General features: G+C 39.2%; 1 protein-coding gene across 3 annotated transcripts in view; it reads right to left on the bottom strand.

Annotated features, from left to right (window-relative positions):
* CELF2 (CUGBP Elav-like family member 2) overlaps positions 1–15,957 on the bottom strand; it is a gene marked incomplete at both ends in the record, with an annotated part of 367,040 nt that overhangs the window by 300,286 nt on the left and 50,797 nt on the right. The window lies entirely within an intron of this gene.

The following is a 15,957-nucleotide window of genomic DNA, read 5'->3' on the forward strand; positions in this document are numbered from 1 at the left end:
GAAAGTTGCTCAGGAGAACTCTTCAGAATATTTGGAAAGTGTGGTGTTTGTATTAAATGCTTTGTTCACTGAGAAATTATATGGTGCCCTTCTCTCAGAGGCTGACTGGCAGCTGTTGTTACCCACCTACGTGCTGGGTTTAGCACAACACAGCTTTGAGGTTTTAACAGTGGAATGTTTTTCTGTGATTTAATGCTTCTGCCAAGATGTAAACTGAGGCACAAGAGGCAGGGCAAGGGTAATCTTTAATGTATTCTCCTAGATGCATGCCAGGAAATTTAGCAAACACTCAGTTCAACTCCTGTGAGTCAGGACTATGCTTAGAAACAATTTTCGCTTCTTCAGGATCACGGCCCTTAGTGGTCTGGAAAGCCTTACATCTCTATTGAGAATGCTTTTTGTTCTGAAAAGAAAAGCATATAGATTCAAGTCAAGCAATGTAGCGGGGTGCTGGGGAAGATGCAAAAAGAAAGCAGCAACACATCTCTGCAATCCTGTCAGTGTTCTTCCTTCAACATCTCACACTTTGAAGAGCAGATAAAGCCCGCCTACAGCACATGAGGCAAACAAGGATAGGGACATAAGGATAAGAGCAAAGCTGAAGAAGCGTTCTGTATGGTGTGCTATTAAGAAAGCAGCACAAATGCAAGCAGAAGACTCCCAAAAGCAGAATACAGGAGACTTCCAATTTGTGAAATGTGTGTGTTCTACGGTCATGGTCTAAAGCATTTGAGCCAGTAGTCACTGAAGGTCCTGTCTTCTTCAAAACAAGAGACCACAGGACATTTTATTCCCTAGTATTGAGCTGCAGCAGCTATTTCCTGCCCCTTATACTCACTTTCTTTGAAGCTCAAAATACAAACAAACAAACAAAAAAACAACACAACCCAACTAAGATCAGTTGATATTTCCGTCTCGAGTGAAGTTTTCAACCCATTACTAAACCCCTTAGCATGTCCAAAGATGGGCAACAAAGTTGTGACGGGTCTGGAGCACAAATCTTACAGGAAGCGGTGAAGGGATTGTTTATTCTGGAGAAAAGGAGGCTCAGGGGAGACCTTATCGCTCTCTGCAGCTCCCTGAAAGGAGGTTGTGTTGAGGTGGGGGTTGTCCTCTGCTCTGCTCCCCCACTCCCAACAGTGACAGGATGAGAGTGAATGGACTTAAATTGTATTGGGAATGGTTCAGGTTGGATAGTTGGAAAACTTTCTTCTCAAAAAGAGTGGTGAGGAGTCACAGTCCCTGGAATTGTTCAAGAAAAGCGTAGATGTGGCACTGAGGGCCATGGTTAGTGGGCATAGTAGGGATGTGTTGACAGTTGGAGTGGATGATCTCAGAGGTCTTTTCCAACCTCAGTGACTCTATGATTCTAAACAGAACACTAAAAGTTGCACGACCATTAATCAAAACAGAAAAGATACATTTGTGAACAGAAATAAGCAGAAAATAGGGTATTCTAGAGGAAGACTTGAGAATTCTTATATTTTTCCAGAAATATCCACAGTGGCTGTAGCTGGATATGCCACCATGTTGACACGGTGAATGTAACAAATGGCAATAGAGTTGGTAACTAAGAAGTCCAACCTTGAACTTTTGCATAACCATGAATTTGTTCTTTGTTTTGTGCCACAGGCAAATACAGTTTGCCAGAGCAAATGATGCAGTGGATGCTTTTGGTCACTCTTTCCTACAGAATCTACAGAGGGAGCAGACTGTAGTACCAAGTGTTTGTATAATCAGCAAGGCTAGAAAAGCAGGATTTGAGAGGGGTCCACAACGTACCGCTGAGTGATTTGATTCCACTCATAGCGTTGATGAATTCTGTGACCACTAGCTCAAAAGGATGCATCCCGTTAATTTCAATGGCTTTTAACCAGACCGTCAATAAAAAAGCATTTAAAATTGTATGTGTATCTGTTTGCATGCATACAGCTACTGCTCAGACATGCATCAGTGGTGCACCAAGAGAAAAGACAGCTACTAATTGTCAGTATAAAGCAGAACTAAAGAAAAGTTTACAAAGGGAAATGAAAGATTTTCCACTTAAAGCAAGGGAGAACAACTGAAGAGGAACATTAAATTAGCTTTAAAAGGAAAACTGTATAGGGAGGAATATAATTACTTAGCTGGAATTTCACCAAGACTTGGGAGTCAATGCCTCTACTCTTGCAGAAAACTGCCATGGGATTTTTAATGACCACAAGTGGTCAGGACATTGATTTCACATTTCAGCTGAAAAATGGCATCCAAAGGCACATTGTCTCTGCTCTTCTCCAAATCACATGGGGCACTGTGTCTGAGTTGACTTGGAAGAATTAATAGAGCCTATTGAAATACCATTATGAGACACAACATGTTTCACTCATCTCAAATGGGATCGTTTCTTGACCTTTTGGAGTGCATCAAAATAAACAAGCTGTGTTCGGATAAAGCACGAGGTTAGATGTTCTCCTGAACTCTGGTTTTGTTATGTCAAATTTGGTGGATTTCAGGTTTTCCCTTCTTGTCATCATTTGCTTTTAGAATATTTATTTATTTATTTATTTTTAATTTTTAGAACAATACCTTATAACCAGCAAAGATTAAAATAGTAAAAAAGAGTTTTCAAAAATAAAATAAAATCTTCAAAAAGAGAGAGTATGTTGCTCTTCTACATGACACACAGCAAATAAGTACACTGAGTTTTAAGACTTCGTACAGAGTTTAACTAGTGAAGAAGTATCATACATTTGCAGGAGGAATACTGCATAAACAGTCTCTGAATGTGCTATTTAAGTACTAGCTAAATACTCTTTTTTTAGGAAGTGATGTAACAAGTTCATATGTAAAAATCTATTTCTATACAAGCTGACATTCTGCAAGATTATCTGAGAGAGATAAAGGACATGAGCAAACATGCTTGTTGCTTTCCTACCATGATTATTTTTAAAGGCTGCATTTTTCACTGTTCTGAATTCGCTATTTCTGAATTTTTCATTTCTCCTTAGGTAAAAAGGATAGAAAGCTCTGTGTATCCAGTGATAAGAACCTGCCGTCAAAATGATGGAATTCCAGGGAGCATCCAAAATATAAATAATACTTCAGCGCATGCCCTCCTCATTGTGTCCATTTTCTATATTTCATAAAGATTTAAGTTTCACTTTAACATCCCCCCCAAACATCTATGAAGTCAGAAATCTTATAACTTAGAAACTGAAGGATAATTCAGGTCAAATTCTCACTCCTTACAATATAGTTATAAATCCCGGGTCAAGATCAGCCTCTTGGTCAAATACCCAGCAAGGACATCAGATAAAAAGGGCCTCTCTCTCATCACTTCTTCCCTGGTGTTTAAAAGCAAGATAAAAATTACAAGGCAATAGATCTACAACATGAGCAGCATGCTCATGTCATAGACAGGGATGCAGAAGGGATGCAATTTATTCATGGACACGAGGGGAAAAATGCCAAGGTAGAGAGAAGAAAGATCCTATTCTAGTTCTTAGTTCCAAGGTCAGCTCCTGCTGTTGTGGATGTGTACATCTCTGCTGCAGCATAGGGACTTCTGTTGCTATGTGTTTTCTCAGGGAAGTGCTGCATTTTGAAAGTTAATGACATGGAAATGAAAGGAGGAGGCACCAGGGGTGCAGAATTTGGCTCTCTGGGGTATGGTGAGAAGCAGAAGGAAAACAGATGAGAAATCTTCCATGGTACTCACTCCTACATCCTTACCCTGTTAGGATGGGAAGGAAAGAAGTGATGCACAGACTGCTCCTGCCCCGGGGAGCTGTAGGAACTCAGAGGGAGAAATATACCTTCTCCCTTAATAAAGTGAAAAAAAAAGCCCATCTAAAACAGCATACGGTCCTCCCTATACGCTCATTAAAGTTTATGTATGACCTGGCTGGGCATTTGGCTGACATGTAGTTCATGTCACCACTTCCAGTGGTTGTGGTGTTGAGTCCACCACCTCATCTCCACTATACAAAGAGAAAGGGAGGGGAATCATATCTGCAATCTCAGCGTTAATTCACAGCCATACTCAGCTGTACAGATGTAGAACTGAAGGATGTTAGTTCTACAGAAGTCATATGAACACAAGGATGCACGAGATATATAAAGAAAGACACAAATTATTTATGAATTTGTGAAATTGTTAATTTCTCAATTATTTGAGAATGATAGACAGAAATGGCCTAGATTCTTCCCTTAGTTGTACAGGGCTGCTGTAAATATCTTCTGATATTTAAGACTCTCATATTTGTGTAGGGTGTGGGGAAGCGTTCAATGTGTCATCTCCCAAAGTGGCTTCTATCAAGTAGTTGCAGTTGGTTAGGTCAAATGTTGATTTCTTCAGTTTAGTGATGAATGACAAAAAAGAAAAACACACCCTAACAAATGTTTTTCACTGAATGCCCTTACCCCACCCTGCCTCCTTGAATTTCACAAGCTATCAGCTCCAAACTTTGGGATTTCCTGATGTTGGATGCTGTCACTAATAAATACAGACTTGAAGCCATTCAAAGAATTTGGAAGCTTTATTTAAACATATTTCAGAGAAGCAACCCAGAGAAGATGCCAAGCTCGGAAATGGCATCTCATGCTGGTCTCAAAATACTTTAATGAATAAGAACAACTTGTATACTTCAGCTATTAAGAATTCACATACTTAATCATGTTCCTACCCAGTGTAGAAATCTCTGAAGTTTTGTGAAGCTGAGGGATTTTTTGTGTGAAGTAAGATGCTCAAATAAAGGTACCTTAGAACAACTAACATCTAGGAGGAGGATACCTTGCTTGTTGGATTCAATTCAAGACAATACAATTACTACAGAAACTGCATTGGCAGGTACTAGAAAAAAATGCCACTACCACCACACACACACACACACACACACACACACACACACACACAAAAAAAAAAAAAAAAAAAAAAAAAGTCAACAATAAAACCACAGCTTTCCAGGTTCTGGGTAGCCTCCTAGTTTCCATTTTGAGAGCAGCAGCCACCTCTCTCTGTTTTTCCACATAGAAGAGGGCATCAAATCTTAGAATCATAAAGGTTGGAAAAGACTACTGTGATAATCCAGTAATCCAGTACAACCATCAGCCCATCCCCACTATGCCCACTAACCGTGGCCCTCAGTGCCACATCTGCCCTTTCCTGTATACTTCCAGGGACAGTGACTCCACCACCTCCCTGAGCAGCTTGTTCCAATCCATCAACACTCTTTCTGAGAAGGAAGAGATTTTTCCTAATACTGGAAACCTCACAAGACTGCCCCTTCTTGATGTGCTGCAATGAAGCAGGGATGCTGTATGTGGTCACATGCTGGGCCAGGGGCAGATGCAAATTCCTCTGCCTATGTGCTCTGATACGGAAACAGAAAGCAGCTTCAAAAAATTCTGCAGCTGCTTAAACCAGCTCTGTGGCAGTATTTGACAACTTTGAAAAAGCCTGCCCACCTTCTGGATTCTTATGTTTAAAAGAGGTTTTGCTGGATTCAGAAGGTACTGCAAACAACTCTTCCATAGCTGGCACATCAGTATTGCAGCACTGCCAACATCTCCTTCAGAAATCTGCCCACATTGTCTTTTAGTCCACCTGCTGATAGTCAGTGACTTTTTCTCTACTGGTTGCTTTACAATTGGTCCTCATGATTTGAAAAACAGCAGTGTCAGGTTGAAGTGTGTAATGGAACAGGAAAATGCAGAAAGGACTCTGGGAATAAGACAGCCAGCCAGCAGACCTTTGTCCCATTAGCTGCAGTTCAAAACAACCCTTATACTATTTCCATAAATACTGCAGTATTTTCTGGAGTATCTCAGTGCAAACTGAAACAGATGTTGGACGCTATTATTCCTTCATGCTTGTTCATCTGTCAGTTTTAGTTTCCCCCCCCTTGCCACCTGCCTGTACACAACTCAGAAGAGTTAAAAAAAAAATAGAATCACACTTGATGATCCCTCTATCACTGCCCAAAATTAATGGGACAGAAGAAGAGAGAAAATCAGATCTCATCTACTGCTTTATTTGTGACCTTAAAAGGCCAGCTTGAATTTATTTCTGCCAGTCCTAAGCAAAGAGCAAAGCTGCTGAGCTGGCCATTTCAGGAAGCCAAATTATACATGTACCAACATTCTCCAGTGAGTTTATTCATGTTACTGAGCAAACTATTGGTGGTGATGTGAAATTACTGAGGTGTTTTAAGGCGTATGTTAGCAGTGAAATAAATATACAAGCAAATTCTTTTCTCCCTAGCCACATCCAAACCAGAAGATCTTTAAGGTAGTTCTTTAATGGCACAAACTATTAGGCTGCAATATATAGCAGGTACATCTATTAATCATTCAACCGTTTATGTACTGTAATTCCACCACAGTTAAATAACATGGACTACTAAGTACCTGAATCGGCTATTAGCAAGCATTCCTGCTCATTAAAACTCGCTTATTTAGACTTCAGCAATGGTAAATGTAACCAGCCCTGGAGGAGTGTCACAGTGCTTGGAAATGGCACATTAAGCTTCATTTACCCAGCTCCACTCACAGCGAGAGGGGGAAGGGAAAATATAGCGATGGTCCAGAGCGAAGCTCAGAAGCTTTTTGAAGCAGCTTTAAGAAAATGACAAATCTTACAAAGAGAGCCATAAAGCTTCCTCAAGTACAGCAGTTCTGCAAGGAGTTATTTATCATAGTTTGTTGAAAAGACTCCTACGTTTAATACTATTGGACTGTGAGAGCTGATTATTAAATGTAATTACAGAAGTAGCACAGAAATAGTAGTTTATTGCAGAGCACAAGCAACACTGTATTAACTACAGAGTGGGCAACATGTTCAGCATTCAGAATCGTACCTTTTCCAGGAACACATGCACAAATGTATACACATTTAATTTCACATTAGCTTCTACTAACCAGAATTATCCTTAAAGAATTTCCAATTGGGGTCAATGCATCCATCTATACTTCAAGTGAGAAAGTGGTAGCTGAAGTGGATTGCTATTTGAGTTTCAGCTTTTATCCCTTTGCTACTTAACATGGATTTATTAGAAAACACCCACAGCCTCTTGTCAAGAAATACTGCTCACATTTGCTTATTAGCAGCACTGTAATAGATACATTTTTGCTCTGGTGCTGCCATTTGAACTGACTGCTTTATCTAGAATGTGGCACTTCTCAGGAGATTCTCCATGCATTAAATCTTTAGAAAACACAAGTTTTGATTTCTTATTGATATCTGCAAGAATTCTTGCTTGCTTGTGTATCTAGCCATACATTTCTCTTGGTTTTGATATGATCTAAATTATCCATCTCTCCCTGTTCTTCTTTACGATTCTTCTACTTTTCATTCACCCCTGTTCTTCTCGATTCTTCTCTTTTTCTAAAGCACGCTGTGCTTTTGTAAAGACTTCTTCTACTCCTTTGGGATAGACATACACCATAGAATCATTGTGATTGGAAAACACAGCTAAGATAATCTAGTCTAGCTGTCCACTTACCACCAATATTACTTACTAAACCACATCCCTCAGTGCCACGTCGACACGTTTCTTGAACAGCTCTAGGGCTGGTAACGCCGCCACCAACTCCTTTGGCAGCCTGTGCCAATACATTACCAATCTTTCTGAGAAGAAGCTTTTCCTAATATCCAACCTGAACCTGTCCTGGCACAACTTGAGGTTGCTCTCTCTCATTTTCTAGATGGGAGAAGAGGATGACCCCACTTACCACAATCTCCTCTCAGAGAGTTGTAGAAAGCAATGAGATCTCCCCTGAGCCACCTCAAGATGAACAATTCCACTTCCCTCAACTGCTTCCCATATGACTTGTGCTCCAGACCCTTCATAGCTTCATTGCCCTTTTCTGGACACACTCTGGAGCTTCAATGTCTTTCTTGTAGCGAGGGGCCTAAAACTGAACACAGTACTCAAATATATGCTTTTTCATTAGTACGAGGCTGTGGAACAAACTGATGATGTATAGATGTATAGATGTATAGATGTATAGATGTATAGATGTATAGATGTATAGATGATGTATAGATGTGTATCTCCTTGCATTCAGTGCTGTAGTTTATACAAGCCAGGGCAAAGACCCAACTCTATCCAATAGCACAAAAGATGCCTTCTGGTCCTCAAAGTTTAAGCTGAATTAACTCTGAAACCTGCCTCTGGTTCAAGAATGAAACATTTTGCAAAACTGTGTTTTGAAAGGAAAGCATTCAGTGACAGATGGATTTTGTTTATTTTGGGGGTAAAAGGAACAGCTTAAAACAGGTTAAGAACATCAGAGAGGACTCTGGCATATCAAGATATTTCTGAAAGTATCTGAAGTGCTCAAGAGATGCAGAAATTACCATCACGAGAACACGTGCACATTCATCAATAATACAGCATGCATTGATCCTCACTCTTTCAGCAATGACCGAATTTGCAATAGGAAATAAAACCAGTGGTCTAGAAGCTCAGCAGCATTCACATTCCCTTTTTAGTTCAAGCTCAAAGTTTTACAGGCAAAATTGCAGCCAAAACCAGGAGCTGTGTGCACACCTCTGCAAAAAGGTAAGTTGTAAATAAGGAGCAAAGAGATGAAATCAGAGTCTACCACCTTTAGGCATTCGCATCCCTAGATTTTGTTCAAAGCAGCATGGGCTAAAGACTCAGTGGGTTACAGTTTTGAGGGTTTTGAATCTAAAAACATGTGGATATACAGCTAACAAAGATTTTCAACCACACAGCAAAATCCTGGGAGTTTGGTGCTTGTTATATTGAAATGCATTAAAAATAATAATAATAATAAAAAAATCCCACCAGCCTTCTATCTGCATCAATACATACACAAGGATATTTCAGAAAATCTCTCCTGGTCACATCAGATCATCGGTATAGAAGGAAACAAGATTTCCTTTTGAAGGTTTTTGACTCATTTGGAGCAGATAAATCACCACAGAAGCACCGTGCCAGTGACAATTATCTCGCAACAATAGCCATAAAAATAAAATAAAATCAACATGGATGGAATCCAAAGTAAGAGACTGAAATTATACATAACTGTATTCATAAAACTACACCTCTGCTCAAAGTTGTTCTGTACATTACACATATGCCAGGATCTCTTAATCTGATGCTGATGTGCTGCATATTGCAGTCGTGTGCAATTACAGTTAGCTATAATTAAGAAAAATTACAGCTTTTATATCTCCACTTGTTCTTTAAAAAGCACAGTTGTAATAAAACTTTTTTCCCCTCTCTTTTTTTTTTTTTTTTTTAAAGGTGAATATAATTATACATCCCTATAACATCTCCAATAATTAGTTTGACTCAAGTTTCTTCTGGAACAATTTTCATTTTAACTGTCAGATCTGCCATCTATAGTCAATAGAAGACATTATAAAAAAAATTCTATCATTAACCTTCTTTCACCCCATAAATCTGCAAAGGAACTTGAAGAAATTGAAGAATTCATTGCTTAAATGTTTCAAGGCCAAATTCAACTAACACCCCTTCCCCAACAGCCCCTTCTTAATCACACTGCAACATTATTATTGTTATTATTATTATATTATCTAACTATAACAATAATAAATTAAAGCTGCATATAAAAGGTACTTGGCATCTCTCTATATTTTATAGGCTGCTTTCCAACCTTATTCTCATAAAAGAATCTCTCTGCTGTATCTTTGTTTAGAATCTACCCATGATTACTAACCATGCAGACTGCAGGGAAAAGTAATTAAGTTTAATAGAAGCCACCCTCATTTTTGAAGCTGCCCTCAATTTAAGCCATAGAAGGAGAGTAATTAAATTTAACGTGTGCCACAGCTTTTAAATGAAGATATGGCATGTAAAATTCTCTGTGCAACGCATCTTTTCTGAATGCTGTAAAATAAGCGATGCAAAAAGATAGCAAACTGGTACTGCTAAGCTACGTTAGTTTTATTTTTCTTCTGGCTGTGTCTTCCAGGGTAGTCCAAAGTAAAGTCTTTGGGTAGATTACGAACAGTGTAATCTAAACCATGGGAACTGGGGAACCTATAGCAGGATCACAGCTGAGCTGTTTCCTTATTCATTCTTTGCCCACTTTATCTGCTTTTAAACTAAGTTCAGAGGAAATGTTTGTGGCAGGGCCCATGCTTTATGTGTTTTTAACAGATGTAAGTTTTCTGACTATGGCCACAATTATCTTCATAGCAGAGACATGAAGAGTCTTCCCCAAAGTACCTAAACTACCAGCTGGGACTAAAGAAATGCATTTTGAGGCAAAACCACAGCCCTTCCATATATGTCTTCAGTATTCTTCCTACTACTTTTATTCAGAAATACAAATTGCAAATAAGAGCTAATGCAAATCAGAGTTACAGAATCATTGAGGTTGGAAAAGACCTCTAAGATCATCTGCTGCAACCATCAGCCCATGCCCACTATATTGCCAACCCATGTCCCCCAGTGCCACATTTGCCCTTTTTCCAAACACCTCCAGGAAAGCTGACTCTACTATAGCATGTCAAAATATTTCACTCTTGTCAAAAATGAACTACGTGAATAAGGATCTCTGAAACAGCAGCAAGAGGGGCAATTCTCCTCTTCAGTTCTCTGTACATAAGTTCTTTCTTGCAGAGAAATCACAGGAATTTCATCAACTGGTTTAAAATACATTCGGAATTTAGAAGCTTGAATTACCTCGTAAAAGGGAAAAGGTTAAACTGAAATACTGAGCTCAGAACTGGTCATGGAAGTGCTCTGAAAAACACAGCTCACAACCTACTTCCAAGCAGCCTCTTCTCCTGAACAGAGATTTGTCTCTGTCGTTAGCACTGAGCAAAACTGCACAAAAATCAAGCAGATTTGAAAAGGCAAAGCCTGAGACAGAACTTCAATAACCTTTTGGTCCAAAGGCTCCCCCTAATAAGACAGTAAAAAGAGGGGAAAAGAAAGGGTGGCAAGGGGGAAACAAGTTAAAAAAAAAAAAAAAAAAAAAAAAGTGTGGAGAGAATAAATAGATCCTTCATTTCAATTTCAGACTCCACCACAGACCTGCTGTGTACTTCCCTAAGAGAAATGTTGAATACTTCATTTTAGAAGCACAGAAAATGGACCCCTGCATCCCAGGCACACACTGTATAGAACAGGAACCTACATGTACAGCAACAAGATTCATACACATTTAATCTAGCTTTCATTTCTTTACCAAATAATCAAAACTGAACATTAATAATTGTAAACAAGAGGCAACCAGAGTCTTGTGTCTGTCTTCCTGACAAAGCTCAAAATCTGAATCCAGGGGCTATTCAATAGGCAGATCCATGCTTGAAGTCTTGAAGCCACTGCTAATATAAATTGCAAGCAATTTGGGAAAGAGACTGCATTTGTAGTTATTTTTAGTTTCATGAAAGAAAGAAGAGATTTGTTTATAGCTATTGAGACAAAAAAGTTGGATTTCGGGGTTTTAAAGTAGCAAAATAGGAACAAAATTGCTGTTTAAAGTCTAATTTTTACTCAATTATATTTTAAAGTGATCCTACCAGATGCTGGAACTAAAGCAACATGATTTCACTATATTTATAACTAAGCTGCAAAACATTTCAACATTTACAAAGAGAATAAATCTCTTTGCTAATGCCAGGAAAAGAATAAGCTCAAATGCTATTGCACATGATAGCTCTTAATAGTTGGCACGAGGAGAAATGTCTCTATAACAACAGTATCAAGGAAACTTACATTGCAAATACCACATCATCACAACAAGAGGGGAAAAAAATAAACGTGCAGAGAGCATTAGCATGAGGATATAACATCCACATGCTGCCAAATAGTCAGGATGGATGTAAATCAGGACAAGCAGTGGTCCTTTCCCTCTTTGCTACTTCTCCACAGTCCCTCTTCCTATCCAAACTGCCTGCTGCTCATGCCTTCTGCTTGCTCTAAAGAAGCTGTATCCTTTTGTTACACGTTTCCCAATCAATATTTTGGCTTTGCTGCTGCTGGCTACCAACGTGAAGACTCACACTGCTCCCTAATACAGCCTCAAAAGGACACCTGCTTTGCCCCAAGGGCTTCAGCTGAAATGTGGGTTGTGGATGGGCTGGCCATAAGCTCAGGAAAAAATAATTAAACCAAGCAAACACAAAACAAAATCGAGAAAAGCCTCTCCCCTCAATTTGCATCTGCAGTGATTGCTGGGCTTACAGCACAGCCATCATCCCTCATCCCACCGTCTCCTTAGAGGCTGCAGGTCTGGTAAGGTCATGTCACAACTGTCAACTGCTCCGAGGGTTGGAGAGACGCAACTGAGCCCACCACACTGAAACAGCAAGGCACTGGAATATGCTGCTCAACTGGTTAAAAATTGAAACAGAGCAAACGGGAAATTTTTTGAACAAATGCTCTGAGATTATGGAGCACACGTTACAGCTGTAACCACCTACAGTTTCCTCCTACAGAACAGAAACACTGAAAGCAAAAGCCATTTACTGCAGTCGTTGAAAAATAACTTAAAAATGCAGCAGTAACTATGAAATTAAAGCCTGTGGGTATTTCCTGAAAAAACTCTTGTGAAGAAAGATGGAAGTTTGTAGGACACAATGGAGTAAGAAAATGCAACCTTAACAAGTTCAGGAGAAGTGGGCCCCCAGTATGAGACTATGGAGCTGTTGGAATGGGTTCAGAGGAGAGCCACAATGATAATTAGAGGACTGGAGCACTTCTCCTATGAAGAAAGGTTGAGGGAGTTGGACTTGTTCAGTCTGGGAAAAAGAAAGCTCTGGGAAGACTTCCTTGCAACCTTTCAGTTCTTGAAGAGAGCTCATAAACAGAAGGGAGATTGACTTTTTCCATGATCTGATTGAGATGGGACAAGGGAAAATGGTCTTAAACTAAAAGAGGAGAGACTTAGGTTAGATGTTAGGAATAAATTCTTTACTCAGAGGGTGGTAAAGCACTGGCGCAGTGCACATGGATGTTCCAACCCTGAAGGTGTTCAAGGATGGGATCCTGGGCAGTCTGATCTGGTGAAAGACATTGCTCCCTGTGGGAGCAGGGATGAAACCAGATGATCTTTGATGTCCCTTTCAACCCAAAACATTCTGTGATTCTGTAATTCTAAACAACAGGACTAGTGCACAGGCCTATGGTAAGTAACGTGTTCTTTATCCACTTCTCACTCACAAGGCAAACCAGATTTTTGCAGTAAAATGGGAAGGACAGTCTCTTCTTTCCATTATTAAGAATAACTAAACTGGACAAAAACCCAGATAACCTCAGTTATAAAATTTTCCAGGTGTCTGAGGACAAAAGAGAGAAAAGCAAGTATTCAGCATGTATTCAGCAGGGAAAAGGGCTGAGCCTTCTGAAATAATCCTGGAAAAGAGCAGAAAAAAAAACAAACACACACAAAACTACATGTTCCCTGCCATGGAGCTGATCTTTCTTTGTGTACATGTTCACTACTTGCAGTGATCATTCAGCTCCATAGAACAAAAAAATCTTACAAATACCAATATGCGTGGTCAATCAGCAGGATATTCTGTTTCAAATATGAGATCTGAAGTTATTTCTTTTACTCTTTTCAAAGGAGTGGCAGAATTTTGCACTTTTCCCAACGCCAAACAGTTTCAGATAAATGTTACATCTTCTGCATGTGCAAATTAAAGACAATTATAACCTGGTTAACCTATCTTGTTAAAATGCTTGGCACAACTCTTGCCTACCGAATGGAGATTTGTTGCTATCACAGTCATTCAAGTGGGAATATTCTCAGCTTTAGATGCTACTGGTGTTCCAATTGCTTTGATCAAAGAAGGTAAAAATGGAAAAGGCTATATTCCCCTCTTGGGAGGAGTACTGCAGAACAGGTGAATATATATTTATACTGCAGTGTTGGTCAACAGTACCATTTGGTTACACAGTTTCCAATAGTTCATAATGTAGGTGTTTTTATAAAAATTGAAGATTTATCTTTCTGCTGCCAGTTCCTCAGAGCGACCACACCAACTGCACAAGCAAAAATGCAGCAATATTGAATACAATTGCTAGGATTTTTAATATACACGCCCTAGGGAGAATCTATTGCATTTCAAACTGATGGTAGGGACACATTACATATGAGATCTGACCTAAGTCATCACACCTCTATGACAGGTGGAAATTGGGAGCAAGTACAAGAGCTGTTAACAAATGAATGATGTAGAGAAAAAAATAAGCAGAAGAATAAAAATAGTTATCACCTTAATTCCTTTAAAAGCAGTCTCAAATGCACAATCAGAAACTTCTAGCCCAGCTGTCTATGGTAGAGACAGTTCATTTCCAGCTGTGGAGCCAGTTTTAGTGATAACTCTCTCCACTTATGTTATAATTTTACATACACATATACACCTATATATATACCTATTAATAAATATTTACGCACAAAAAATATACACATATACACATATGCATATTATATTCTCTTTGTGCTAGAAGCTACTTTTTGTTGCATTTTGTTGCATTTGCAGACAGCACAGAGCACTATGATTTTGAGGTGACACTGTCATTTTTCCAATGGAAAAAAGAAGTTTCAGTAAATAATAACAATGATTAAAAAAACAACCCCAAAACAGCAAAACTTAATTGAAGTTTTACCCCATTGAAAATCCTTGTCTGTCTGCATTTAAGTAGGTTTAAGCAGAAACGAAAGAAGCTTTTCTCAGTCAGATCTCCACATATCTCCTTGGTGAATCCATCAAGTGGGGTGGTAATGGAGCTGATCAACCATCCCAGAGAGAGGCACAGTATTTTTTTGCATATTAGTTCACCAAAGCCATGGACAGGGATCATTAAATATGGAAGTATTGAAGATGAGGAAGGGGTAGAGTGGACTGTCATTAACTGAACAACTGGGCCATATCAGATGAATGATCTGTAATCATTTGAAATCCTTACACAAGCTCTGGTACTCAAAGATAACCCTATTCCCTTACCTTGGAGGACCATACTACCCATCAGTGAAGTTCAAGACAATATACAAACCCCATAAACAAAAAAACCACTTATTTTTCAATGCAACATGACCTTTTCATTTCAGGAAATATACGTCAATTTAAATCTCATAAGCCTGACCCCAATCTGTCCTATTCCTTGAATCCACGGAGCTCTCTGAAGAAACCATTCCCACCCCAGGCTAAGATCTCGTCAAGTCTCATAAAGCAAAACGTGGCCAGGTTTGGCTGGGACCATGGGAGACACTTCGAAGGGAACCCCAGTTGCTTCAGGATGTTCTTGATGGTGACTCACCCAAGTAATGCTCCTTAGTGCCAAATTCACACCCCGTAGTAATGCTGAGGCTATTCCTCATATCCTATATCCTATTTCCTAAAAGCTTTGTATTTTAAATAGGAAGGAATAGGAATTAAAAACACTTATAAATCTGGAGATGTTTGCTCCTGTACACAATGTTGACAGTTGCACTATCATCTGTCTGCTACTGAAGTTCTTCCCTCAAGCTCCAATATTATCAACATGCATAAGTTCTTGCATATCTTTTCAAAGATAGAAAAAACAAGAAAACACTCAACTGACATTCAGGTCTGTTATCAGACCTGTTTCACAAAGACAAACTTTGCCCTGAGCCACTTAGAATAGTGGCTTAGAACCCCAAGTATATATGTAGCAACTCAGTGTACTGTATATTGCAATGTGAAGCTAAAAGCCAATTGCCACTTCAATTACAGTTATGTATGTGCCACAAAGTGTTAAATTCAAACTACTTTTTGCCTAGACTATGCTTTCTCTCCTGTCTAGCAAGTGACAAGAACACAGTATGCCAGAAAGTCAGAACAAGCGTGGAGCTGGTCCATAAGGAATGACTGGTACCTTTATGTAAGGTGTTCCATTATTGACTCAACGCAGGTATTAGCTAGGTCTCTAATCGTGCTAATCTCGCAGTCTGTTTACTGGAAAGATTTCCACTTTACTGACTTACATAGAGGAGGGCAAAAAAAAA

This window comes from Tetrao urogallus (genome assembly GCF_951394365.1).
Source record: "Tetrao urogallus genome assembly, chromosome: 1".
NCBI classification, from domain to species: Eukaryota; Metazoa; Chordata; class Aves; order Galliformes; family Phasianidae; genus Tetrao; species Tetrao urogallus.